This window comes from Camellia sinensis, chromosome 12, assembly GCF_055761805.1.
Source record: "Camellia sinensis isolate YWXY chromosome 12, ASM5576180v1, whole genome shotgun sequence".
Taxonomy (NCBI): domain Eukaryota; kingdom Viridiplantae; phylum Streptophyta; class Magnoliopsida; order Ericales; family Theaceae; genus Camellia; species Camellia sinensis.
The window spans coordinates 322,501-332,500 of record NC_138972.1 but is presented as its reverse complement, the minus strand read 5'-3'; positions in this window follow the sequence as shown (position 1 = coordinate 332,500).

The window sequence follows — 10,000 nt, the reverse complement described above, 5'->3', positions numbered from 1 at the left end:
CCATGCCACGGCCCGCATGTCTTGCCACGGCGTTGCCAAACATGCCATGCCACGGCCTCGGCCCGCATGCCTTGCGACGGCGTCGCCCAACATGCCATGCCACGGCCACGGCCCGCATGCCATGCCACGGCCTCGGCCCGCATGCCATGCCACGGCCTCGGCCCGCATGCCTTGCTGCGGCGTTGCCCAACATGCCATGCCACGGCCTCGGCCCGCATGCCTTGCCACCGCGTTGCCCAGCATGCCATGCCACCGCGTTGCCCGGCGTGCCATGCCTTAGCCTTGGCCAACATGTCGAGCCACGGCCTCGGCCCGCATGCCATGCCATGCCACAGCCCGCATGTCTTGCCACGGCGTTGCCAAACATGCCATGCCACGGCCTCGGCCCGCATGACGTGCCACGGCCTCGGCCCGCATGACATGCCACGGCCTCGGCCCGCATGCCTTGCTACGGCGTCGCCCAACATGCCTTGCCACGGCCTCGGCCCGCATGCCATGCCACGGCCTCGGCCCGCATGACATGCCACGGCCTCGGCCCGCATGCCTTGCCACGACGCCGCCCAACTTGCCATGCCACGGCCTCGGCCCGCATGCCATGCCACGGCCTCGGCCCGCATGACATGCCACGGCCTCGTCCCGCATGCCTTGCTACGGCGTCGCCCAACATGCCATGCCACGGCCTCGGCCCGCATGCCATGCCACGGCCTCGGCCCGCATGACATGCCACGGCCTCGGACCGCATGCCTTGCTACGGCGTCGCCCAACATGCCATGCCACGGCCTCGGCCCGCATGCCACGGCACGGCCTCGGCCCGCATGCCTTGCTACGGCGTCGCCCAACATGCCATGCCACGGCCTCGGCCCGCATGCCATGCCACGGCCTCGGCCCGCATGACATGCCACGGCCTCGGACCGCATGCCTTGCTACGGCGTCGCCCAACATGCCATGCCACGGCCTCGGCCCGCATGCCACGGCACGGCCTCGGCCCGCATGCCTTGCTACGGCGTCGCCCAACATGCCATGCCACGGCCTCGGCCCCCATGCCATGCCACGGCCTCGGCCCGCATGACATGCCACGGCCTCGGACCGCATGCCTTGCTACGGCGTCGCCCAACATGCCATGCCACGGCCTCGGCCCGCATGCCATGCCACGGCCTCGGCCCGCATGCCATGCCACGGCCTCGGCCCGCATGCCTTGCTGCGGCGTTGCCCAACATGCCATGCCACGGCCTCGGCCCGCATGCCTTGCCACCGCGTTGCCCAGCATGCCATGCCACCGCGTTGCCCGGCGTGCCATGCCTTAGCCTTGGCCAACATGTCGAGCCACGGCCTCGGCCCGCATGCCATGCCATGCCATGGCCCGCATGTCTTGCCACGGCGTGGCCAAACATGCCATGCCACGGCCTCGGCCCGCATGACGTGCCACGGCCTCGGCCCGCATGACATGCCACGGCCTCGGCCCGCATGCCTTGCTACGGCGTCGCCCAACATGCCTTGCCACGGCCTCGGCCCGCATGCCATGCCACGGCCTCGGCCCGCATGACATGCCACGGCCTCGGCCAGCATGCCTTGCCACGACGCCACCCAACTTGCCATGCCACGGCCTCGGCCCGCATGCCATGCCACGGCCTCGGCCCGCATGACATGCCACGGCCTCGGCCCGCATGCCTTGCTACGGCGTCGCCCAACATGCCATGCCACGGCCTCGGCCCGCATGCCATGCCACGGCCTCGGCCCGCATGACATGCCACGGCCTCGGACCGCATGCCTTGCTACGGCGTCGCCCAACATGCCATGCCACGGCCTCGGCCCGCATGCCACGGCACGGCCTCGGCCCGCATGCCTTGCTACGGCGTCGCCCAACATGCCATGCCACGGCCTCGGCCCGCATGCCATGCCACGGCCTCGGCCCGCATGACATGCCACGGCCTCGGACCGCATGCCTTGCTACGGCGTCGCCCAACATGCCATGCCACGGCCTCGGCCCGCACGCAACGGCACGGCCTCGGCCCGCATGCCTTGCTACGGCGTCGCCCAACATGCCATGCCACGGCCTCGGCCCGCATGCCATGCCACGGCCTCGGCCCGCATGACATGCCACGGCCTCGGACCGCATGCCTTGCTACGGCGTCGCCCAACATGCCATGCCACGGCCTCGGCCCGCATGCCATGCCACGGCCTCGGCCCGCATGACATGCCACGGCCTCGGCCCGCATGCCTTGCTACGGCGTCGCCCAACATGCCTTGCCACGGCCTCGGCCCGCATGCCATGCCACGGCCTCGGCCCGCATGCCTTGCCACGACGTCGCCCAACTTGCCATGCCACGGCCTCGGCCCGCATGCCATGCCACGGCCTCGGCGCGCATGACATGCCACGGCCTCGGCCCGCATGCCATGCTACGGCGTCGCCCAACATGCCATGCCACGGCCTCGGCCCGCATGCCATGCCACGGCCTCGGCCCGCATGACATGCCACGGCCTCGGACCGCATGCCTTGCTACGGCGTCGCCCAACATGCCATGCCACGGCCTCGGCCCGCATGCCATGCCACGGCCTCGGCCCGCATGCCACGGCACGGCCTCGGCCCGCATGCCTTGCTACGGCGTCGCCCAACATGCCATGCCACGGCCTCGGCCCGCATGCCATGCCACGGCCTCGGCCCGCATGACATGCCACGGCCTCGGACTGCATGCCTTGCTACGGCGTCGCCCAACATGCCATGCCACAGCCACGGCCCGCACGCCGTGCCACGGCCTCGGCCTCGGCCCGCATGCCTTGCTACGACGTTGGCCAACATGCCATGCCACGGCCCCGGCCCGCATGCCATGCCACCGCGTTGCCCGGCGTGCCATGCCTTAGCCTTGGCCAACATGTCGTGCCACGGCCTCGGCCCGCATGCCATGCCATGCCACGGCCCTCATGTCTTGCCACGGCGTTGCCAAACATGCCATGCCACGGCCTCGGCCCGCATGCCTTGCTACGGCGTCGCCCAACATGCCATGACATGCCACGGCCTCGGCCCGCATGCCTTGCTACGGCGTCGCCCAACAAGCCATGCCACGGCCTCGGCCCGCATGCCATGCCACGGCCTCGGCCCGCATGCCTTGCGACGGCGTCGCCCAACATGCCATGCCACGGCCTCTGCCCGCATGCCATGCCACGGCCTCGGCCCGCGTGACATGCCACGGCCTCGGCCCGCATGCCTTGCCACGACGTCGCCCAACTTGCCATGCCACGGCCTCGGCCCGCATGCCATGCCACGGCCTCGGCTCGCATGACATGCCACGGCCTCGGCCCGCATGCCTTGCTACGGCGTCGCCCAACATGCCATGCCACGGCCTCGGCCCGCATGCCATGCCATGCCATGGCCTCGGCCCGCATGACATGCCACGGCCTCGGACCGCATGCCTTGCTACGGCATCGCCCAACATGCCATGCCACGGCCCCGGCCCGCATGCCTTGCCACCGCGTTGCCCGGCGTGCCATGCCTTAGCCTTGGCCAACATGTCGTGCCACGGCCTCGGCCCGCATGCCATGCTATGCCACGGCCCGCATGTCTTGCCACGGCGTTGCCAAACATGCCATGCCACGGCCTCGGCCCGCATGCCTTGCCACGGCCTCGGCCAACATGCCATGCCACGGCCTCGGCCCGCATGCCATGCCACGGCCTCGGCCCGCATGACATGCCACGGCCTCGGCCCGCATGCCTTGCTACGGCGTCGCCCAACATGCCATGCCACGGCCTCGGCCCGCATGCCCTTCTACGGCGTTGCCCAACATGCCATGCCACGGCCTCGGCCCGCATGCCTTGCCACCGCGTTGCCCAGCATGCCATGCCACCGCGTTGCCCGGCGTGCCATGCCTTAGCCTTGGCCAACATGTCGTGCCACGGCCTCGGCCCGCATGCCATGCCCCGGACGGCCTCGGCCCGCATGCCATGCCACGGCCTCGGCCCGCATGTCTTGCCACGGCGTTGCCCAACATGCCATGCCACGGCCTCGGCCCCCATGCCTTGCCACCGCGCTGCCCAACATGCCAATGCACCGCGTTGCCCGGCGTGCCATGCCTTAGCCTTGGCCAACATGCCACGCCACGGCCTCGGCCCGCATGGCTTGCCAGGGCGTTGCCCAACATGCCATGCCACGGCCTCGGCCCGCATGTCTTGCCACGGCGTTGCCCAACATGCCATGCCATGCCACGCCACGGCCTCGGCCCGCATGCCATGCCACGGCCTCGGCCCGCATGCCATGCCATGCCACGGCCTCGGCCCGCATGCCATGCCACGGCCTCGGCCAGCATGCCATGCCAAGGCCTCGGCCCGCATGCCTTGCCACGGCGTTGCCCAGCATGCCATGCCACCGCGTTGCCCAGCGGGCCGTGCCGCGGCCTCGGCCCGCATGCCTTGCAACTGCCTTGGCCAGCGTGCCATGCCACAGCGTGCCATGCCTTAGCCTTGGCCTACATGCCATGCCACTGCCTTGGCCAGCATGTCGTGCCACCGCCACGGCCAGCATGCCATGCCGGTCCGTTGCCCAGCATGCCACGGCCGTGGCGGCATGGCAAGCCACGGCCTCGGCCAGCATGCCATGCCACGGCCTCGGCCAGCATGCCATGGCACTGTCTTGGTCAGCATGCCATGCCATGGCACCGCCTTGTCCAGCACGCCGTGCCGCAGCGTTGGCCAGCATGCCTTGGCCGGCATGCCATGCCAATGCCTTGGGCCAACATGGCGTGCCACGGGCTGGGCCATGCCGGTCCGTTGCCCGGCATGCCACGGCCGTGGCGGCATGGCAAGCCACGGCCTCGGCCAGCATGCCATGCCCCGGCCTCGCCCAGCATGCCATGGCACGGTCTTGGTCAGCATGCCATGCCATGGCACCGCCTTGTGCAGCGTTGGCCAGCATGCCTTGGCCGGCATGCCATGCCAATGCCTTGGGCCAACATGGCGTGCCACGGGCTGGGCGAGCACGGCATGCCACGGGCTGGGCGAGCATGCCACGCCACGGCCTTGGCTAGCAGCAAGGCATGCCACGGCCTCGGCGAGCATGCCATGCCATGCCAAGGCCAAGGCCAAAGCCAAGGCCAAGGCAGTGGGCAAGGCCAAGTCCCTGTGCAAGGCATGGCCAAGGCCAAGGCAAAGGCCAAGGCCGCGGGCAAAGGCCAAGGCCAAGGCCAAGGCCATGGCGTGCCACCGCCTCGATCGATCTTTTTGAACATGATTCTTTTATAATCTTACCCAAACCGTGCAACACAATTAAAAATGCACTACAATCAATTTTAAATGTCATTCCCTATTTTTTTGCAATTTTTCTGGAGCTTTTCGAATTTTTAAAGCCCTTATTTGGCATAAAAAAATCAAAATAAAATAAAAAAAATGAAAAAAATAATTTAATAATTTCTATAATTACTAGTGAATCATCCTTTAATTATGGGAATTTTTCCATAATTTTTTGACTATTTTTATTAATTTTTATTATTTTTTAAGTATTAATATCGAAATAAATTAAAATAAAATATTTTCTGTAAAAAAATATTTTTTTTAATTTTTTTTATGGTGTATTAAATTATTTCCTACAACTTTCATGTTGAAAGTTTTGGCAAAAAACCATTACTTTTTAAAAAAACCCCATTATGACTCCTCGAACATGCTTGATGTTTCCTCCTGCCAGATTGAAAAGGGCTTAACAGGCTATTATAAGGGGGGGGCACCTCCCTTGCCCAGGGCAAGGCAGTGGCAGGTACGCCCCATGTTGGGCGCGGCCTGGGCTGCGGCCTTGGGTTACATGCACTGCGGCTCGACCGCGGCCTGGGCTGCGGCCTGGGGCGGCTCGGCCGCGGCCTTGGGCGGCCTGGACCGCGGCCTTGGGCGGCCTGGGCGCGGCCTTGGGCGGCCTGGGCGCGGCCTTGGGCGGCCTGGGCGCGGCCTTGCGCGGCCTGGGCGGCCTGGGCGCGGCCTTGCGCGGCCTGGGCGCGGCCTTGGGCAGCATGGCGTGGCATGCGCGCGGGCGTGGGCGGCCTGGCATGCGCGCGGCATGGGCAGCACCGCATGGCATGCGCACGGCCTGGGCGGCCTGGCATGCAGCCGGCCTGGCATGCCCGCGGCGTGGGCAGCACGGCATGGCATGCGCACGGCCTGGGCGGCCTGGCATGCAGCCGGCCTGGCATGCCCGCGGCGTGGGCAGCACGGCATGGCATGCGCACGGCCTGGGCGGCCTGGCATGCAGCCGGCCTGGGCAGCACGGCATGGCATGCGCACGGCCTGGGCGGCCTGGCATGCCCGCGGCGTGGGCAGCGTGGCCTGTGCGAATACCGCGCGCGTGGTCTTTTGACCACGGTGCGCGTGTTGCGCGCATGGTCGCGCACGCCTTTGCACGCCTTCGCACGCAACGCACGTCTAGTGATAAGAACCGCAGCCAAGGCAGCCCAGCCCCAAGGCCAAGGCCAGCAGCATGGCATGCCACGGCGAAGGCAGCCCAGCCAAAGCCAGCAGCATGCCATGCCAAGGCCAGCAGCATGCCATGCCACGGCCAAGGCAGGCCAGCCAAAGCCAGCAGCATGCCATGCCAAGGCCAAGGCCAGCAGCATGCCATGCCACGGCCAAGGCAGCCCAGCCAAAGCCAGCAGCATGCCATGCCAAGGCCAAGGCCAGCAGCATGCCATGCCACGGCCAAGGCAGCCCAGCCAAAGCCAGCAGCATGCCATGCCAAGGCCTAGGCCAGCAGCATGCCATGCCACGGCCAAGGCAGGCCAGCCAAAGCCAGCAGCATGCCATGCCAAGGCCAAGGCCAGCAGCATGCCATGCCACGGCCAAGGCAGCCCAGCCAAAGCCAGCAGCATGCCATGCCAAGGCCTAGGCCAGCAGCATGCCATGCCACGGCCAAGGCAGGCCTGCCAAAGCCAGCAGCATGCCATGCAAAGGCCAAGGCCAGCAGCATGCCATGCCACGGCCAAGGCAGCCCAGCCAAAGCCAGCAGCATGCCATGCCAAGGCCAAGGCCAGCAGCATGCCATGCCACGGCCAAGGTAGCCCAGCCAAAGCCAGCAGCATGCCATGCCAAGGCCTAGGCCAGCAGCATGCCATGCCACGGCCAAGGCAGCCCAGCCAAAGCCAGCAGCATGCCATGCCAAGGCCTAGGCCAGCAGCATGCAGTGCCACGGCCAAGGCAGGCCTGCCAAAGCCAGCAGCATGCCATGCCAAGGCCAAGGCCAGCAGCATGCCCTGCCACGGCCAAGGCAGCCCAGCCAAAGCCAGCAGCATGCCATGCCAAGGCCAAGGCCAGCAGCATGCCATGCCACGGCCAAGGCCAGCAGCATGCCATGCCACGGCCAAGGCAGCCCAGCCAAAGCCAGCAGCATGCCATGCCACGGCCAAGGCAGCCCAGCCAAAGCCAGCAGCATGCCATGCCAAGGCCAAGGCCAAGGCCAGCAGCATGCCATGCCACGGCCAAGGCCAAGGCCAAGGCAGCCCATCCGAAGCCAGCAACATTCCATGGCAAGGCCAACGCAGCCCAGCCAAAGCCGGCGGCATGCCATGCCAAGGCCAAGGCCAGCCGCATGTCTTGCCACGGCCTTGTCCCGCAGCGTGGCGTGCCTTGGCCTTGGGCTAGAACATCGCATGCCACGCCCTTGGCAAGCAATCCTGTCCCTCGTGTAATTGCCATTTGGTTTGGCTTTGACTTACGTATATGTTGCCCTGCGAAATGCTTGTCCCTCGGGTAATAGCCGGTTTGGTTGCCTTTGACTTGCGAACACGTTGCTAGTGCTTTCCTCAGTGGAAGCTTGTTGGGAAAAGTATGTCCCTCGGAAGTTGCCTGTTGCGTTTGTTATTTGCATTCGAGCTATCCGATGCTTGCTGGGTTTCTCTAAGAGTTTTTGCACGTTCGTCGGGCTTTTTAATTATTTATTTACTCATAAAAATTATAATAAAATAAATTAAAAATAAAAAAATAATTAAAAAAATTACTATAATTACTAGTGCCTCATCTTATAATTGTTGGAATTTTTCTAGAATTTTTTGAGTATTTTTAGTAATTTTTATTATTTTTTAAGTATTAAAATTGAAATAAATTAAAATAAAATATTCCGGTGGCCAAATATTTTTTTATAATTTTTTTTATGGTGTATTAAATTATTTCATACAACTTTCATGTTGAAAGTTTTGGCAAAAAACCATTACTTTTTAAAAAAACCCCATTATGACTCCTCGAACATGCTTGATGTTTCCTCCTGCCAGATTGAAAAGGGCTTAACAGGCTATTATAAGGGGGGGGCACCTCCCTTAAGGCTGGCCAGCATGGCCAGGCCACAGGCCACGCCTATGCCTAGGTGGGCGCTTGGCACATGCCATCGCTTGGCTTGTGGCATTGGCTTGTGGCATCGAAACTACATAGCCAAGCACGGGATGCGTCGAGTGGCGGCCCGCGGCGGTGGCGGTGGCACGTTGGCCTAGGGCAGCATGCCATGCCACAGCCTTGGCCAGCAACATGGCATGCCAAAGCCTTGGCCAGCAGCATGCCATGCCCTGGCCTTGGCAAGCATGTCATGCCACGGCCTTGGCCAGCAGCATGCCATGCCACGGCCTTGGCCAGCAGCATGCCATGCCCCGGCCTTGGCCAGCATGTCATGCCACGGCCTTGGCCAGCAGCATGCCATGCCACAGCCTTGGCCAGCAGCATGCCATGCCACAGCCTTGGCCAGCAACATGGCATGCCAAAGCCTTGGCCAGCAGCACGCCATGCCCCGGCCTTGGCAAGCTTGTCATGCCACGGCCATGGCCAGCAGCGTGCTATGCCCCGGCCTTGGCCAGCAGCGTGCCATGCCACGACCTTGGCCAGCAGCTTGCCATGCCCCGGCCTTGGCCAGCATGTCATGCCACGGCCTTGGCCAGCAGCATGCCATGCCACGGCCTTGGCCAGCAACATGGCATGCCGCGGCCTTGGCCAGCAGCATGCCATGCCCTGGCCTTGGCAAGCATGTCATGCCACGGCCTTGGCCAGCAGCATGCCATGCCACGGCCTTGGCCAGCAGCATGCCATGCCCCGGCCTTGGCCAGCATGTCATGCCACGGCCTTGGCCAGCAGCATGCCATGCCACAGCCTTGGCCAGCAGCATGCCATGCCACAGCCTTGGCCAGCAACATGGCATGCCAAAGCCTTGGCCAGCAGCACGCCATGCCCCGGCCTTGGCAAGCTTGTCATGCCACGGCCATGGCCAGCAAGCAGCGTGCTATGCCCCGGCCTTGGCCAGCAGCGTGCCATGCCACGACCTTGGCCAGCAGCTTGCCATGCCCCGGCCTTGGCCAGCATGTCATGCCACGGCCTTGGCCGGCAGCATGGCAAGCCCAAGCCTTGGTCAGCAGCAGCATGCCATGCCAACGCCTTGGCCAGCAGCATGCCTTGCCACGGCCTCGGCCATCAGCATGCCTTGCCACGGCCTCGGCCATCAGCATGCCTTGCCACGGCCTCGGCCATCAGCATGCCTTGCCACGGCCTTGTCCAGCAGCATGGCATGCCCGGCCTTGGCCAGCAGCATGTCATGCCACGGCCTTGGCAAGCATGCCAAGCCACGGCCTTGGCAAGCATGCCATGTCCCTCGGGTAATTGTACAAGTTGCCTTGCGAAATGCATGTCCCTCGGTTAAATTGCCATTTGGTTGGCTTTGGCGTGCGAACGAGTTGCCTGTGCTTTCCTTGTGGAAGCTTGTTGCGAGAAGTATGTCCCTCGAAAGTTGCCTGTTCCGTTTGTTATTTGCATTCGCGCTAACCGGTGCTTGCTCGGCCTCTCTAAATGTTTTCGCGCGTTCGTCGGGCTTCTTGGTCCTTCGGGGGGTGATTCGTTTTGGGGGGCTGGTGCACAGTGTACGTCGTGGCGCGTGAGTTGTGTTCGGTTTGTGCGAGTTGGACGGATCCCTGCCTGTGCAGCGAACTCCACTGGTGCATTCCTCCATGTCCCTCGGGTTGTCTTCGACTCGCCTTCGGGTTGCTTGCGCTTCCCTAGTGGAAG